The following is a 19,173-nucleotide window of genomic DNA, read 5'->3' on the forward strand; positions in this document are numbered from 1 at the left end:
GCCTATGGGGGCCATTCTTATTCAAACCACCACAGGCACCGAGCCCCAAGGGTACTCTAGGACAACTTTATGTACACTTTATGTGTACAGGATTAGGCAGTCACTGATTTATGTGCTGTTGGGATCCCTGACTAAAAGATGCCCCACTCTCTGGAAAACTGTCTTTACGTTTGCTCAGGAAAACGCCCAGGTGTTTCTGAGATAAAAATAGACATCCCCTGGATACAGACTAGAACATCATTAAACACAGTATGCCCACTCCCTGGTTTTCTATATGTTCAGGCTGTCTCTCATAGGAAGCCAGCTCTGGAGGTGTGTGTCCTTCTTTCTGAAGTGCAGACTCTGATAGCTGGAGGTACATGGAGGCTTTCAACAACATCCACACAATGTGTACATGAAGGCAGACATTTAAATCTGTAAGGGTCCATGATTCTACAAAGAATGATACCCTGGACTCAAATAGTATGTAAATGAAAAGAGTGTTTTATCCTGCAGAAGTCCACCTTGCTGGGGTCTCCCATTACCAAGATAGAGAGACAACTAAGTGAGCTCGCAGGCTCAATTTAAAAGCACATTGGAATTCTGGGGCAGATGAGCTTTCTCTTACTTACTCTATCTCTCGACACTCCGGAACCATTATCAGGCGTGAAGATTGGAGCCTGGGTTTTTTTCTATTAGTACTTGACTTGCCTGGGCTTGCCTGGGCTTGCCCAGTTCTTAGGCCTCGTCTCCTTAACTGCCAGTATGAACTCTGTCATGGAATCAGCCTAGCCTTCTCAAAACCACTTTTGCCTTTTATATGAATTTGACTTTTTGACTTTTTTTTTTTTTTTTAATGTAGCCTTGGCTATCTTAGAACTAGCTCTGTAGGCTAGGATGGCTTCAAACTCACAGCGACCCCCTGCCTCTGCCTGCTGGGTACTGGGATTAAAGACGAGCGCCACTATTGCTCAGCTAGATTTTATTATTATTATTATTATTATTATTATTATTATTATTATATGTGTGTTTTTCCTGTACGTGTACATGTATGCTACATGCTTGTCTTGTGCCCTGGGAGGTCAGAAGAGGATATCAACCTCTGGGACTGGAGTTACGAAAGGTCGTGAGTCACTTTGTTGATAGTAGGAATTTAACCTGAGACCTCTGTGAGAACAAGTGCTCTTAACCTCAGTGCCAGCTCTCCACCCCTGAGGTTGATATTCTTAAAACTGAACAGCCATTGTAGTGCCTGTTGGGAATCAGGTGGCTGTTGTCTTGTGTCATGGACTGTGGCTCCTGATTTTAGCCCTTTCTGTGACTAGATCCTTCTTCTAGGCTGGGATCTCTGGTATGTGTGGTTACAGAATCCCTGGCTGGCTGGACTGCCCAGCTTGTTCCAAGGTGGCCAGGTCCTCTGGTAGTGTGAAATACTCTATAATGTAACTAGTGCTCTTTTGATGGATGGTTATAGAGTTGTGACTCAGTGGTAAAGAGCTTGACTTGCAGGTATGTGGCTCAGGATTCCATTTCCAGTAACACTCCTTTACATATATACATATGCATGCATGCATACACATAGAGATATACATACACAGACACACAGAGACACATACACAAGCACAGACAGACTCAGACACACACACTGCACACAGAACTAGCAGCTTCATGGGTGATAGAATGAAGAGACAGAGTGTGATGTTAGCCAGTCTCTAGGGGTGTGAGAGCTGGATGTTGCCTAACTAGCTATTCAGACTGGCTCAGTGCACCGAAGGAAGTGGGGCAGGGTAAGCCTCTGCCCAGGGAGACCTCTCCTAGTTACCTCCCTGATAACTGAGAAAAGCAGGGAGCACAGGCCAGGGGCAGCTGGGCTCCCAGGACTGCACACAATGGCACGGCTTATGTGTTTTGAATGCTTTTGAGTGAGGACTACATACATGGTGAAAGACAAATTGGGGTGGAAGGCCTGTAAAATGCAGTAAATAACTGCAATAATGAAAAGCACTGGAAGGGCTGCTCAAGCTGTAGGTGTGCTGGCTGCTACTTCTGTTGTTTCATTGAACAGGTGCTGTTGAGAATAATCAGGGCTCGTCCTGGAGGTGATTATTTCTTCATACCTCTGCATGTGGCCTGGAGTGTGAGGGACACTGGGCTCATTAGTGGGCAGCCACACAGCCTTTTTGTCAGTGGGAAGGGTGGGGCTCCTGCAAGTCCCCTTGTTCTTGTGCTGGAAAGCATTAATAGGCACCAGCTGGGTCTTCCTGGCTTCTCTGAGAAGAGCAGAGGTGCCCAGTGGAGCACAGCCTTGCAGCTCACCCTTCAGCAGCTGTTCCCTGGGCAGCATGGCTTCTGGCTCTGCCCTGTCAGAGTACACACCAGCCAAGAGCTGGTTTTACAGTCTGCACCACTCTGTGGGGTGGGGAGTAGACACCTTAGCCGTCAGCTCCAAGGTTAAACTGGAGGGAATTGAGGTGCAGCTCTGTTTTTGGTTAGATGTGCACAGTGTGGGAGGGAGGAGATAAGAGGAAATGGCATCTAGTGGGAGCCCATGACAGGTCTCTTTGCTCCAGACCACAGGCCAGAGGGCAGAGTTCATCGCTTGTCAGCTGTGTCCACCTACAGTTATCAGGCTCATGTGTGGGGTCCCCAGTGTAGGCACTGCTGCTGTGAGCGAGGGATGACCCCTCAGACCAAGCTCCTGAACAATACAGGTCCTTCTTGACTGGCATAGAGGGATGGTAGTGTGTGGCCAGGGGTTCTGGTGGGGGTGTTACATGAACCTTGGTGTTTATGAGCTTTCACTGGAGGTTTCATAGACCAGGTCCTTGCTGCCGTTTGTTCCTTCCAGTGCTGCTCCCCGAGGCATGTTTTGCTGAGCATGACACCTCTGCCTCTGTCCAGCAGCATACTGGCTCCCGACTGGACTGTTTCATCATCACTTATATCCTTAATAAGGAGTCTTTTTTGGCTAACAGAGATCTATGGCTTAATCCCTTTTTCTTTTAAAATAATGTGTTACTTTTTTCCTCTTTCTTTTTGACTCATCTATAGAGAGTTGAAATAAATAGTATATTTGAAAAGAGTATAGAATCTTTAAATGGTTTATTTTGGAATCAAATTTCAGCATTGAATTTCAATTTCAGGATATTGAGATGGACAAGGATGAATTTTATTCACACTGTGTGACAGTTCAGGGAATCAGCACTGTTTTGGAATTGGTTACACGAAGGGAACTTGCAAGACTTTGCTGTGATCTAGGCTTTGTCCCATATGGCTGGCATACCTCTGCTGAGCTTTTCCTGTGTGGCTGTCTCTGAAGAGGTGTGCCCCGATTCCTTCTCATTCTCTCTGTCCTCCTTCCTGAGGCTGTAGACCTCCTGTAAGTGCATACGTGCACACAAGCCAGCCCACCTCAGAACTGCCTGTGACCCCCCTGCCTTTCAGGAATGTGGGCTCCAGTTGGTGATGTTCAGCAGGACTAACAATGCTGTGAGGGTCGGGGTGGGCCCAAACCAGAGACATCTTTGTGTAAAAAGAGAGATGCGATTTCTTCCCTTTTCAGTTACGATGTAGACGTCTATCATGAGTATGAGCCAAATCATGATCTCACATGTGCCAAAGTAGATGTAAGTAGTGTAACTAGTTGTAGTCATAGGGGCAAAGACAGGTCATTGTCCCCAGTGAGCACTGTCACACTTTGGTGACAATTTGCTTTTGAGACTCTTCCAAGCACAATATCTGAGGTATGGTCCTAGCTGGCTGAGGAGACTGGATCTTGAGTTTACTAACTTCTAGAGAGTTCATAGCTTAAGTGGACAACTGGGGGCTGGGTCTGTTTGGAGAAAGTAGGCTTTAGAGGTATGTTTTTGAAGGAACTGTTTTGTCTCTGGTCCTTTTCTCTGTGTGCCAAGGGGCAGTTTGATAGTGCTTAGTCCCTAATAAAAGACTGGCTTAAGGAACAATGTTGAGTAGGGTCAGGTGGGTGATTCGTAGACATAACGGTGGGATGAGAGCAGGATCCCTGCAGTGGTGCAGGTCATGCACTTGCAGAACCCAGACCCTGAGTGGACAGGTGAGTGGAGATGAGGGGAGCCACTCATGGAACTGCAGAACCCAGATCCTCGGTACATAGCTGAGACAGGTGAATGAATGGTGGCTAGAGGCGCCATCTGCCCTGGAGTGCTCCTGAACACAGGCCTACTGTCTCTCTTTCTGTGTCTCAGTGGGTGTTGTCATGTTGAAGCTGTGCTTGTGGAAACCTTTGATGGAATCGAAGAAGAGCATCTCTAAAGCAGAAGGGCTTGCTTGTTACTGCTAGACTTGGAGCAAGGCTAGAAAAGGTCAGAGAGCAGCCACACTGTCTCCTCAGGAGCTTTTCTCAACTGTGGACATGCTCATGGGAGTGAGCCAGGTAGCCTGGTTGCTGTCAGCCTCCTCACTTTCAGTGAGGGAGACAGGTCACTCAGGGCACAAAAGCATCTGCCTAGGTGGAGCTCTGAGATGTGGGAATGCCACATCCTCCCAGTGCCATTTATTTGATGACATGAATGTTCCCTTTCTCCTAGGCCTGGGGTCAGAAGAATCTTTGCAAGCTGTCAGCTAATACAGTTCGTCCAAAGTGAACCAATCCTCCCTGAGACAGCCGGGGGAAGGAGGAGTGCTACATGGAGTCTAACCTAGTCCCCAGCCCCTCCCAGGGAGTCAGTGTCCATGTATAACTTCTTTGCAGTTTTCTTGACCCATTAGAGGATGTGGATAACAATATAAAGTGTGTGAAGAGGAAGGATGACATGAATAGACTTTGTCAATGCACTAAACAGGCTTAACAGGAGGTTGCAGCATAAGACTGGCCATATGGGGTGTCGCTTCTCCCACCAACTTGAAAAACCACAAAGGAATCAGCCACATCACTTCCCTTTTCTATTTTATTTAAAAAAATTTACATGTATTTATTTTGTGCGTGTTTATGTATGAATGTGTGTGATTGCTGGGGCGTGTGTGGAGAGGTCAGTGGACACCCTGTGGGAATCAGCACTCTTCCACCATGTAGGACCTAAAGATTGAACTCCAGACATCAGATTTGGTGGCAAGTGTCTTTACCTGGCTTTATTATTATTTTAAAGAGATTACAAAAGAAAAAAATGATGGTCCATGGACTGACTATATGGAAAGCTGATTTTATACTGCTTTTCTCTCCCTTTACCAAAGGGAGAGGGAAAGGTTAGCTATAAGCTACAGGCTGCAGCAGGACACAGTAAGTAAGAGGCTCCCTTTCCAGGTGCTGCTATGAGCTGTAATCCTGGGACCTCCCATTTGTTACCATCAGTGGGGGCTGTTGTGGCACAGAGCCATGCTCCCTACCTCCATGTAGGGCTGACCTGCTGGTTCCCTTCTTTGGTGGTTTGAATATGGTTGGCCCATGGAAGTGGTATTATTAGGAGGTGTGGCCTTGTAGGAGTAGGTGTGGTCTTGTTGGAGGAAGTGTGGCGCTGTGGATCTGGGCTTTTGAGGTCTTATGTTTAAGCTCCACCCAGGGTGGAAGAGACCTTTCTCCTTCTGCCTGTAGAAGATAGTCTCTTCCTGGTTGTCTTCGGATCAAGATGTAGAGCTCTCAGCTCCTTCTCAAGCACCAAGTATGCCTGGATGATGCCATGCTTCCTACCATGCTGATAATGGACTGAACCTCTGAAACTATAAGCCAGTTCCAATTAAATGTTGTCCTAAGGGTTGTCATGGTCATGGTGTCTCTTCACACAGTGGAAACCCTAACTAAGACATCTTCCATACTGTTCTCTGCTGTGGTCTGTTTGCTTGCACAGGCTTGGTGGAGCTGCCCTTACACTGACTTCTTGTGTGAGTTACTGGCCCTTCCTGTGACCTGTTTCTTTTGCTGTCAGCCTGTCTCAAGCATGGGACAAGGATGCTCATTTTTCCTTTCTTTTTTCCAAAGTCCCCAGAGATTGAGACCTGTCTACATTTTGCAGGCAAAGGCACCTATGAACTTGCCGGAGTAGCTTGCTTGTGGTCAGACAGCTGATGAGCAGAAGCCAGAAATATAATGTGCTTCCTTTGATGGCCAAGTGGACCTTCTTGATGGCTGCCCTGTACACCTTCTTTGTACTAGATGGAACAACTTTCCTTGTATTTACTTAGAAAACTAAGATTTTTTATGTGTAAATTGTATCAAGTGGCTATTTTTATAAGAGTATTTTTTGGTATTTCAGCCCAAGGAAAAATAGTAGAAACCTAAACATGACAGTCTGCAAATCGTTATATTTTCAAAGAATGAAGGTGTGATTTTTTTTTTTTTTGCAAGGGTGTTAATTAATGTCTGACATGGCTGAGTGCCTGAGTAGTGCTCTGATCAGTGTAAAACCTTATCTCTCAGATCTGATGCTTCAGCTCATGCTGCAGACCCACCATTTCTCTGTAACAAGAATGCTCTCCAGAGAGCAAATAGTTTGACATTTTCTGGATGCCACTGTCCTTTTTTTTTTTTTTTTTTTAAAGTTATTGAGGTTTGCTCTAGAGAGCAGGCAGATGTATGTATTAACCATGTGTCAATCTCTTCTGCTTCACGTGCCAGATTACCTCATTTGGCTGGGGTGGAGACTAGATAGTTCCTGTTCTGGGCATGGCATCTCCATCAGGCCAGACCAGGTATCAGGGTGTCAGTGCAGGTGAAACACTCACACTCTTTGTCTGTTCCATCCTCTGGAGACATTTGCATCCTGCATATACCCTGTTTCTAGAAGGGCAAACCTTTCCAATAGCCAGGGCTCCTTGAATCAGGCTCAGCTCAGGGAGAGAGCTACCATCTTCCTTCCAGCTCCATTAAAGAAGTGGCTGGAAGAGAGATCTATGGGAATAGGTTAACCTGTACATGAAAAGTTGGAAGCGAATAACAGAGCCAGAATGTTAACATTGCTACTTCATGTCCAAGAGGATGCAGCCATAGAGGATCCAGGTTCCGTTTCCAGTACCCATGTCAGCAGGCTTGCAACAGCCTCCAGCTCTAGCTCCAGGAGGAGGAGTTATTGGGGAGAAGGAGATATCTCTGATAGGCCAGGCCTAGAGCTTGCCAAGTAGACCGAGGCCAGCAAGCCTCAGTGTTTCTTTATCTGTCTCTGCCTCCCCAGCTCTGGGAACCTTTTACCTGATTCTCAGACTCAGGCTTTCATTTGCAACATAAGCACTTTACTGACTGAGATGTTTCACCATCCCTGAGAGAACACTCTTGGCTGCTAGCCTGTTCTGCTCTATGGTTGAATCCAGCTATGTCTTGACCTATTCCCTTCCAGATGTCCTGCAGGTCTAGGGAGTAGTGAAATAGGAACTGTGATCAAAGAAGACAGGGCCCTGGGCACTGCAACTCTGTTAGAGGCCATTCTCAGAGCCTGTGTGGGTGGAGACATGTTCATGTGGCTCAGGTAGGAAATCAGAAGTCTGGAGAAGGCAGAGCAGCCTGGGTTGGAGAGGAGAGGCTGTAGATGGCTCGGCCACCAGCCTGCCTGTTGCTCTTGTTTGACTCCTCCAGACCTCTGGGCATTATCACTAGAAAGGAGTTGGAGTCAAGCTTCAGAGCTGTCCTGAGGCATACTGCAGCTGCAGGTGCACTCCTGATAATCTCAGGAATGACTAAGGATGCAGTTTCAGTAAAGCCTGTGGAGGTGGGGCAGGGGAGCCAGAGCAGTTACAATTGTTTACCTTTGCTCCATATGCTAGGCAGTGATGCTCCAGCTCAGAGACAGAGCAGTGAAGGAGAGGAAGGACTCTTAGTAGTGTGCTTTTTACTTCTCTTGTCTTCTGTGTAGTCCTTGGGCTCACACACAAGATAGCTGCCTTCACAGAGGTTGTGTGACAGAGCCAAGATTTTATAAGATATTAGCAAGATCAGATGGAGCATCCCCCAAATGACCCCACACAGTCACGAGACACATAGGCCCTCACTCATCAACCGAGGCTGGTCAACTACCTAAGAAGAGACAGCAAACCATGGGCAGGTTGTCCCCTTCCCTATAAGCATTAGTGTTTGCCAAGCATTTATTTGGTAACTCTCGTAACTCCATTGTTTTAGGTAATGTGTGTTCATGTCATTGGTTACTTACTTATTTTTAAATTTTGTGTATGTGTGTATGTGCCTGTGTATGGCTGTGGACATGGAGGCTGGGGCATTGGACTTTCCCTGGAGCTAGAGTTAGAGGCTGGAGAGAGCCAGCACATGGGTCCTGGGAATGGAACCTGGATCCTCTATAAGTGCACTGCACATATACACATATACACATATACACGTATACACATATACACATATACATTAACTGTGGAGCTATCTCTTCAGCCCTGGTTGTCAGAATTCTTATGCTGTTTATCTGTGATAGAGATCAAGACATTCTACTGAGTCCTGTCTCCTGCATCTGTAGCTCCCTTTTTCATAACTCTTCCCATAAAACCCCTCTTTGGCTTTCCAGTTTTAGTTGTAGAGCCTCTAAGAGGGGACACACAGCCTGAATGTCGAGGCTCTGCTGTTGTGACTCCTGCCCCTGGTTTGTTTTTGTTTTTTGCTTTTTGGAAAATTTATTGCAACTCTCCAACTGCATATTACTTTTTCTTCCCAACATCCTGCTCTGCAGCTTCCTTCGCTCTTTTTGCTTGGATGCCAAAGAGCCGAGCATTGGCACGGGCCATTCGGAGACTGGCAAAAGCCTTAAAGTTCTTCTCTTCTCCCGGGATGACTCTGACCTTTCTCTTTTTGTACACATTCCAGATGGGCATCACGGGTCCTGTCAGCTGGGTGGCCAGTTTAAGTTCTTCAGCAGAACTGTCTCCCTTCTTTGGAGCAGAAGGCTTCCTAGGGAAAAGTATGAGCTTGGAGCAGTACTCCTTCAGCCACTGCACAGTGGCCTGCAGTGATTCCATGGATTTGTTTCGCCTCCTTGGGTCCACAGAGATGCCGGTGGTGTGAGCCATTTTCTTGTGGATACCAGCCACCTTGAGTTCTTCCAGGCTGAAGCCCCTGCCAAGGTCCAGCCTGGACCTTGGTGTGGTATCTAACTGTAGGGCACCTCATGATGGGCCTGATGGGACCGACGCAGGATGAGGGGCAATGCGATACGCTTTCTCCTGCTGGGCCTTGCGGCTGTGGATCTTGCGAGCCACCTGGTTGAACTATGTGTCCACTCTCTGCTGCTAATCCTTGTGGAAGTGGGGCATCAGGATCATGCCATTTCGGCTGGGTGCCACGGCTGCTTCTTATTCAGGAGAATGGCTGAACGGAAAGGAACGGGCACCCCTGTATGCGTTTTCTATTTGTTTTCTATTGTTTTTGTTTTCTAAGTAGGCAGAATTTTTTTTAATAGCTTGCTATTACTGAGGCTTTTAAGAACATTGTACATTGTTTTTGCAGAAACTTCTCTTTGGTATTTTAAATCAGTATTTAACTAAGACAACACACAGCTGGTATAAATGGGTCTTGTCAGTTGAGCAGAAGTTCAGGTGGACTAAGAACTTGGGCTCAGATATTGGTAGGATTCATCTTCTCAGAGGAATCAGAGAGCTCTGCTGGAGTATTGATACAGGATTCTACCACTGGATCAAATTGTAATGTATAATCACAGTGTCTATGTCATAATTTTATTGTCATCTTGTTCCCCAGGTGACTCCTCATTATATTGCTAAAAGTATAAAATATATATAACTCTAGGGGTATTTCAGATAGCCAATATGCCAGTGACAATGCCGGTGTCTTAAGTCTAATAATACAGTTGTTCTTGTTTCTTTTCCCTGTATTCATGCTGCTATTTTTAACGTTAGCTATACTTACATTTTTGTTAAGACAATAGGGATTTATTTTTACATACTATATTTTTTAAAGATTTATTTATGTGAGTACACTGTAGCTGTCTTCAGACACATCAGAAGAGGGCATCAGATCCCATTGCAAATGGTTGTGACCCCCCATGTGGTTGCTGGAAAGTGAACTCAGGACCTCTGGAAGAGCAACCAGTGGTCTTAACCTCTGAGCCATCTCTCCAGCCCTTTACTTACTATTTTTTGAAGAACATACACACACACACACACACACACACCACACACATACACACACACACACCACACACACACACACACACACACACGTTCCCTTGGAGGCTAGAAAAGGGCATCAGATTCCCTGAAGTCACAGGTAGTTTTGAGAAGTCCTCTGTGGGTACAGGGAACTTAATGTAGGGTTTTCAAGAGCATCAGGTTTTTGGAATCGTTGAGCCATATTTCCATCATTGAACAACTGGAACTCATAGGAAGCTGTCCACCCAGGATGTACCAACAGAGAACATTGTCTGTGACAAGTGATCCTGAGGTCCTCAAGTGTTTCCCACAGCACCCAGCACAGTTGCAGAGACCCACAAGCACAACTGTCCCTGGACAGTTTGGAACAGTCGACGTGAAGCAGGGATTAGGGGATGTCAGTCCCAGCTTTAGAGCAGTTGGCAAACTCAAGTGGAGGACACTGTTTTGCCTGTGCTGGTAGATCCAAGGTTATGGGTTACTGGAGGAAAGGAGATGGTGGCCTGGGCTTCTCCCACTTTAGACAAACACTCCTTTAGAGTAGCAGGAAGATGGCCTTCCATTTCTGTGGGCCGCCTCTTAGGTTCCTTGGGAAGCAGCATTTGCTATGGATGAGAGGCCTGTGCACTACGTGCCTGTTATCACAGGACCTCAGCACACTCACTATGAATGACTGTGGAGTCTGTCAGAGAAGGTACTGTATCTCCAATAAATCACGAAGGAAGCATCTTATAAATCCCATGTATACCATTTGCAACAACAAGGAAGTAAACACTCAATCCTCACCCTAAATGGCCATTTTGAAAACAGAGTGCATTTGTCTTGAAAACATGTCTGTAAGTACTAGTGTTGTCTACCCAGCTGAGTGGCTTCCTTAGTCTAGTGTGGGCTGTTCACTGCTTGCCCTGATATTTTGGGACAGGTCATTGGCACCTGTGGATGCTGTGGTATTAGCTAACATCTGGCTAGGGCCCTGAGCCCAGTTCTGCCTGTGCTCTATCCTTGTGTGCAGCTGCTTTGTCTGTAGTTGTATGGCTGGCATTAGGTGTCTAAAGACAGCAGGTATCACACTGCGAGGTAATGGCTTCTTTCTTGCTTCCATGGTCAGCTCTGTTTGCTGGGGCCTTTTAGAGGAAGGTGTATCTTTGAAGATAAAAGATTTCCCCAGTCTCTTAATCTTTCCTGGTGGTTTTCAAACATTACAATGTGATGTAGAGTCTGTTTCCCATGGTAGAGACATTCATGAAAAATAAAATGTGATTGTCTGCCAAGTGTTTGAAGTTTTTGGTGCCTTATTTATGACTCTTTATATGTTATATTTATGTTTGAGAAAAGTTATGTTCAATTCTTGTGAAGCCTTAAGTTTTCCCATCGAATCTCAATTAATGAAAGGGGAGTCTTAATGGCTCTCTCATTTCCTGTGAATTAATTTGGTTACAGTTTTATCAAACACTTAAACCAAGCTTAAGTTCAGAGACACATACCCGTAACCCCAGTATGTGGGAGGCAGAGGAAAGGGGGATGGATTGAAAACAGGGGGGCTTTATATCATGATGTTGTCTCACAACTAAATGAGATCAGAATTATCTTTAAAGGATTTCTGTATATTTCTAGTGAACTGAAACTTTGGTTATGGCTGGTCCCAGGACTTTATCATCTCTTGTTGGCTCTCTGTGTCCTTAAGTTTTAGGGTTATTTCTTGAAAAGAATGTTTCACTGGCTTTTTTTTTTTTAATATTTGTTTATCTACTATGTGTGTGCTGGTCAGGGGGCTACAAGGACAACTTTCAGGAGTCATTCATCTCCTCCCACGCCTGTAGGCTCCCGGGACTGACTTGAGAAGTCAGGCTTAGAGGTCTTTTCCCTCAGAGCTAGCTCCTGTCCTAGTGTGCTAGCTTTTACAAACTGTCTGGCAGTCTGTAGCTGATGAGTTAGCTCATTACAACGTGGTGATCGTGGAATTTCTCTCATCTGATATTATATGAGCTTTGTTATTCTGACTTCTTGAGTGGTTGTGAGCCTTAAGTAGTCCTTTGTTGCTCTGTACAGTTACTTGCTGCTTTTCGGCTCTTTAAGTGGTTATTCTTGAAGTTTATTGTTCATATTGAACGTAAAACTTAAATAGTTAAATAGTCCCTGCCTTCCTTCACCCACAGTGTAAGAAGCGAGAATGTCTCTGCACCCCTACCCCATACATTGTTGGAAAAGTTTTAAATTTCATCTTCATCAACCTCAGAATTAAAATAACTATTCTCATCACAATTCTCCATGTCTAGATGCTGTCTCAGTTGTTGCCATTGGTTTTTCTTAGCTGTCACTTGAGGCCTTCCTTCTGGGGTCATGGTGCCTCTTTTTTTGGGTGTCTTAGAAGCTGCCTTCAGAGGATCTTCAGGGAGCAATTCTAAAGCTTCCACTAACCTGAGAAAGCCTGTGGTTCTCTTTTGGGTAGGGAGGGTTGAGACAGGGTCTCCCTATGTACCCTAGGCTGCCGGAGAACTCCTCGGTCTTTGTCTTGTATGTGCTGGGATTGTGGGCACAGGTAAAGCTGGGTTTCTTGAGTGTCTTGCTCTGCTGACTGGGCACCCTTTGTGTGGCCTGGAATGTACTGCTCTGGACTCCCTGTTCCTCCAGAGAAGCCAGCTTCAAGCTACTCACAGGTCTGCCATGTTGAGATTTTGTCTTTTCTTGGAGGCTCTGCTCTTTTCTATAGCTAGTCCAGGAATGGATTTGCTTTTAGTTATGCTGACTGGAAATTGTCTACTCTCTGACCCAGAGAACTCGTGCATCTCTCTTTCTCTCTTAAGATTCTGTAAAGCTTTCAGGCCTTGGTGTCACTGATTTTTCCCTTATGCCCTATTTAATTGTGTGGCAGCTGTCACAGCACCCTGTTTCTTTAGTGCCACCTCCTTAGTTTCCTGTGTTGTGTCCAATGCTTTCTTGACGTCTTTATTTCAATGGGTTTCAATCACAGAGATTTTTGAACTGCTGTTAAATTGCCAAGTGAGATTTTTAAAATAACTGTCATTTTTATTTCTAGATTCTTCACTTAACTCTTAAAAAAAAAAAAACCAAAAATCTCAAAAGGCTTCTTTTAAACTTTGGCAGTATTGTTATTCACTCATATTTGTATTCCATCATTCACTTGACTATCTTTAAGATTGTGGTGTCTGAGGTCACTGGGGCTGCAGTTCCGTTCTGTCCTTTCTTTGGCCAGCTCTCACTCAAGCTCAGCTTTGTTTAAAGTTTTATCATGTTTTGCATAAGCTCCCAACAGGCTGCTCTGCCTCTGTAGGATTGAGGATGACTTGTGGGTGTGTTCCTCCAGCCACAGTGAGTTCTGGGTTCTGGAAAATGCCTGGGGCTACCTACAGCGTAGGTTATTTCTCTCTCTCCCAGCCTTCCCCCTTTCTTCTCTCTCACCTTCTTTTATGGGAAGCAGAATTATTGCTTCTACATAAGCAGCAAGGGCAACAGCAGCTCATGATCTGTTGTGTACAAGTCTCCCCAGATTCAGGAAAGCTGCCAGGGCCTGAGGCTGCAGTTCACTGGAAGACACTTCAGAAGGTACTGGCTTCAGTTCTCTGCAGAGGGAGAGGGAGAATGGGTGGGAGGGAGAGGAGTAGGAGTAGGAGTAGGAGGAGTGGAAAAGAGGGGTTTGAGAGGTTGGGAGAGAATGTATGAGTCCAGAGCCTGGTTGGGTGTGCCTCTTGTACTACAGCTGAAGGAAGTACAATGTTCATCCAGGAATGTATTACTCAGGGTCAGGGTTCAAACTGGGGAGACTCGAAAGGATATCTTATTTACATGGGTGAGAGGAGTAATTCAGGCTCCAAACTCTGTCATCAGTAGTTCCTCCCAGCCTAAGAGACTACATTTCCAGTACACTCTTTTTTTTTTTTTTTAATTAGTTAAAAGGTCAATAGATCACATCAAGCACTAAATATGAAGATAAATAAGCTGTTGTTCTTAGAAGCAGTTCAGGACCACAGGCAGGCACATCTCAGGGAGAACCAGGTGAACAGAGGAGGCAGGAGTTCAGTCTTGAGATTTCTCATTTATGATTTGGGGTCCCTACTGTTTTTTATTTCCTCTGATCCATCACCATTATTTTATAGAGATGATGAAAACATCTAAGTTGGTGGACTTGTAAACTTGGGGCTGGCAAGGTATCTAGTCGTTAAGAACATGTACTGTTTGCTCTTGCAGACGATGTGGTGTTGAATCCCAGCACCCATGTTGGGTAGTTCACAACCGCCTATTATAACTTCAGGAGCATCTGATCTATCTGGTCTCTTTGGATGCCTACACTCATGTACAGCTCCTCCCCTGTATATATGTATATATAATTAAAAAGAAGACAATTTAAACTTTTAACTCAGATTTAGGGAAGTTTCTGCTCTAATTTAATTGAATATATTTTATATGTCTTTAGTCTTTATCTCAGCTACTGCTTAGGATTGGGTTCTTAGGTCTGGTGTCCTGACCATGTCCCAGAGTTTTTAGATGCTCTGCTCATGCCTCCCCATATGACTGCTTTACTCATTACTGTAACATCCAGTAGTTTTATAAAATTCAAATTTAACTGGACATTCTTGCTTGTTTTTTGATCCCTAAGTTTAGTATTTCCTTGTCTGTATTTTTCACCCAATAATCTCTTCTTGATGTGTTTCACTGATTCCATTTCTCACTGTGCCTTTTTTTTCCATTGAGTTCATATCAGTTGCAGTTCCTGTTGTTTTGACAAAATGCTCACCCTCCCTAAAGGAAATCCCCTGTACCGCAGGAGAGAAAACAAACTGCTGCAATAGCAGTAACCTCCAAAGAAAAGCCACTCACAGTTGGAGGTACAGCCCTTCGTGGTGGCAGGAGTATGAGGCCCTGGTCTCCCTGCATCTGCAGTCAGGAAGCAGAGTGGCAAGTGCTGGTGCTCAGCTCATGTGGTGGTTGGAAGGAGAGTGGCCCCATATGCTCATCTGTTTGAACACTTGGTTCTCAGTTACTGGAATGGTTTGGGAAGGATTAGGGGGTGTGGTCTCGTTGGAGAAGGTGTGCTGCTGAGGGCAAGGTTTGATGTTTCAAAATGTGTCATTCCCAGTGTCTCTTCCTCAGCCTGTTACTTGCAGATTTAAGATGTAAGTGACCAGATACTCCTGCCCTCACGCCTTTGTTCGTCTACCATGGACTCTAATTCTTGAAACCCTAGATAAACTCTTTCTTCTATAAGTTGTCTTAGTCGTCACGTTCTAGAAAAGGAACTATGACACCTCATCATTTCCTTTTTATTCAGTCTAGGAGCCCAGTCTATGGAGTGACACTGCCAGTCTGTCTCAACTAACCCAGAGCAGAAACTCCTTTATAGACAAGCCCCAAGGCTTATGTTTTAGGCCCTTGTACATCCTGTCAGGTTGACAGTTATTGTTTACCACCTGTCCTGTTTGTTTCTGTCACTGTGATGAACACATGACCAAAAGCAACTTGAGGAAGAATGGGCTTACTTCATCTCATAGTTTATAGTCTGTCACTGAGGGAAGCCAGGGCAGAAGCTCAAGAAAGGAACTGAGAGGCAGAAGCTGAAGCAGAGACCATGCTGCTTACTATTTTTTCTTCCATGGCTTGTTAGTTAGCTTGCTTTCTTATACCACCCAGAGCCACCTGCCAGGTGGTGACACCAGCCACAGTGGGCTGGCCCTTCTGCATCAGTCTAATCAAGACAGTACCCCACAGACTTAGCCACAGGCCCTAACTTATGATTGCTCCTCTCCTCAGGCCCTCAGTGTAGCTCGACTATTCTCCCTCTTTAGATGTTGCCCAGCCGCAGCCTCAGACATGGAAGTCAAGACAAATTCCTCTCCACTGCTGACCACTCATGAAGCAGAAGTTACCAGTTCACTGTAACCCTCACTGCCACTTTAGGCTTGCAAGAGCTGTGGGCACGTCCTGTAGGTAGATGGCCAGCCTCTTCCCCAGGGCTGTCTGATTACCTTTGCTTTTTCTTGCCAGGAAGTGGCAGTTGGGGCTCTAGACTGCATGCTCCTCTTCACTCTGCCACTCTCATCCCTACTCTTGAGTTCCTACCGTAGAATTCTGAAAACAAACTCAAAGGAGTAAGTATTTATTTGTAATGGGCTGGTGTGGGGTGTGGGGTGTGCACACATGTCATGGTATGCTGCTATTCTATGCATGCCACAGAATGTGTCAGAGGGCAGAGGACAACTTGTAGGAGTCAGTTGTCTTCTACCATGTGGTTTCAGGGATTGAACTCAGGTTGCCAAGTTTGGTAGCAACCACTTTTACCCACTGAGCCATCTTTCGGTGCACCCCTCCCCGCACATCAAAGTTTTAAAGGACCCATATAAGTTACACTTCCTCAGAATAGAAAGTAGTGTCTATATAGGGGATAGACATGTTCTTCTTAATGGTTCCAATAACATCTGAGAGTCGTCTTTCCTAGCTCAGGCTTTAATCTAGGAGCCTTGGTCATCATGTAGGGGTCTCAGTTCCAACTGTCTCTCTGTGGCTGCAGCTTAATTTCCTGCTGTGTGTGAGTCCTAGGGTCTCAGGAGGGACCAGTACTGATAGGATAGCTGTATTCACGATTGACTCTTCTGATTAGCTTTAGTCTTTGCTCTTGGTGGTGGTCCTTGTGTCTTTTGAAAGTAAGCTATGTATTTAATGCATTGTCTAGTAACTTTATGGACAGTGCAGCAGTAACTTTCTGTCTAGTAACTTTATGGCAAATTATTGTCAGTGTTGCTAACATCAGAAGTTCCAGTTGATAACTAAAATAAACTGTTGAACACGCTAAGACAAAATTAATTTCAATCCTTTGCATGTGCCACTAGTCTTCAGCTGTAGATGTCAAGCTGCTTAGTGGTCCTTTTTACTTGGACATGTCTTAACCTCTTAGACACACCCCAGTGTAACCATCCTCTGAATTACTCTGTGAATGTCTGTGAAGGCCCACCTTCTGCTTAAGATATCCAGCTTGATCACTGTCAGATAGAAACCATACTGACTATTTCAGAAAGAAGGGCCTCATCCAGGACATTGGGACTCCTTCATCTTGATGGATACTAAGGCAACACAGATCTTAGTCACTGAGGATCACCATGGAGCATAGCCAGTTCGTGTCAGGCCCTAGGCACAGCTGGCAGCAGAGCAGGACTTCCTGGGGCCTGCTGTGTAGTCACAAGTGCTCCTCATGGGACTGGGCCTGTGCTGTCCATGCCTCTCAGTGGGTGGAGGGCACTGTTTCTGACTGTCTCCTTGTCTGGAGGGTGTGGGCGTCCAGGTGGTCTCTCCGGCTTCTGTCTCCTGGGATTTGTCGTCAGTCTCTTTCAGCAGCCCTTCTATGTAGTGGCTGTTAGACCCGGGTATGAGACAGATCTCTGAAAGCTGAGGGAGGGTTCCTTCTTAGTCTCAGGCTTCAGGACTCCCCAGGAAGCAGAGACACAGGGCATTGTGTAGGACAGTCCTGAATGAGCACACTCCTTCAGCACCTTCTTGAAGGGATAGTACTTACAGAGCATGAGAAGTCCACTGTGGAATAGGTGGCTGGCTGCGTTTGCCTGTCCTGTGGCCAACAGGGTTGCCCACACTCACCATGTGACACAGTCTTTCCTGTGTCATGGAGCTTCTTCTCTTTCAGTAGGACCAGGGCTAGATCTGCCAGTAGCCACCCCTGTACTAGAGTTGCAGGTGTCTGCCGCCACGTCTGGCTTGGACTGTTCCTTGACAGGAAAAGATGTGTGTAAAGGTCACTCACTCCTTGGGTTTCAGACCTTAGCATTTAGCTGGGTGTATCCCATTGAAGGTGTCCAGGTTTGCTCTCTGACCCTGTGGATGCCAGTATGATGCTGCATGCTAAGATTCAAGCATAACTACCAACTTTGAAGGCCACTGGGTGGAGCCCCACTGTCAGCAAGTCAAGTGGTACCTTCCAAACCCCAAAAGGCCACAGTAGTAGTTGACTATTTAATGGTAAAAATGCCCCATGCTACTCCAGGCCATTGGTACCGGAGATGTCATTGTAATAATGCTGGGAACTCCATGGGCCTCCTCACCTCGCCTGTGTACCTGTTTTCCTTGGGCATCTGAGGAAACCCTCCTCTCCTAGTGGCTGCTGTTAAGCAGGTAATATGAGGTGTTCAGCACCCTGCTGGTCTGTGCATTCTGGTTTGGGTGTAAAGCAGATGGCAAATTAAATAGCAGAGTTGCGTGAAGAATTACCAGAGGAAAGTAGCTGACCTTATGCTGAAGGAAACTTTAATGCCAAGATACCTAAGGAAAAGAGACCTTGAAACGGGTGTTGAACCTGGGGAGTAGTGTCGTCCAGGTCCAGGAGGCCAAAGAACCTGGGGCCAGAACAGTCCAGAGCGTGTCTGCCTCTTCCAGGCAAGCCATTGACTGCTTTCCAAAAGTCTGTGGGGCGCAGAAGCTTGGGAGCCCCCTGACAGCCTTCATTGGGAATGGGAACTCTGGCACGGGTACAAGGCCTTCTAGGGCTGGTGTGGGCAAGAAGCTATCTACACTGTCTCCTGTGTAGAGAAGCTTGGGGAATAACTGACCAGACCAAAGCAGAGGGTACAGAGAGGCCTAGGATAGGGACCCACTTAAAGACTCCCATTGTGCTAACCTTTCTTCCTGCAGTCTCCTTTCGGTGTCTCTCCTAAGAGCACCAAGCCCTCTGTGCAGTTGTGCAGAGTAGAGGGTGCTAGTAAGGTTAGTGCCCGAAGCTGGAAGTTGATAACAGGACATGGGTACAACAGCCGGAAAGGGCCAAAGAGGCAGTACTTGAGGCTCTGAAGGCCACATGGTTCCGCATTCTTCCTCATGTCCTTTTATGCCAGTCTTAGCTTATGGACACACAAAATAGGCCAGACTTGACCAATACTCACTCCTTCAGCCCCTGGCCAGCTTTTGTGGAGAATCCAAGGATTGATACAGGTCTGTAGCAGGACAGTGTGTATACCTGTCCCTACTAGGTAATAATAGGTGGCTCTGAGGACCCTTTCAAACTGCTCTGGTGAAAATTAAGGGCTGCTTCAATCTCAGTATTAAATCTGGCCTGCACTCTTTTGTGTAGCTGTGACACACCTAGACTGCACCCCCTGCTGGAGAACCTGGCTATTT

At 45.9% G+C, this 19,173-nt stretch overlaps 1 protein-coding gene and 1 pseudogene across 2 annotated transcripts in view; one reads left to right on the forward strand and one right to left on the reverse strand.

Moving 5' to 3' along the window:
* Eipr1 (EARP complex and GARP complex interacting protein 1) overlaps positions 1-19,173 on the forward strand; it is a 115,897-nt gene that overhangs the window by 45,726 nt on the left and 50,998 nt on the right. The window contains exon 1 of one of the 2 annotated variants that reach the window (XM_028768868.1): positions 16,050-16,145. The exons of the other annotated variant lie outside the window; for it this stretch is intronic. The gene's annotated coding sequence lies outside the window, so the exon portion shown is untranslated. Of the gene's footprint in view, positions 1-16,049; positions 16,146-19,173 lie in introns of those variants that run through there. 2 annotated transcript variants of the gene reach the window in all.
* LOC114622336 lies at positions 8,578-18,875 on the reverse strand (annotated as a pseudogene).

This window comes from Grammomys surdaster, unplaced genomic scaffold (genome assembly GCF_004785775.1).
Source record: "Grammomys surdaster isolate TR1022 unplaced genomic scaffold, NIH_TR_1.0 188, whole genome shotgun sequence".
Lineage (NCBI taxonomy): Eukaryota > Metazoa > Chordata > Mammalia > Rodentia > Muridae > Grammomys > Grammomys surdaster.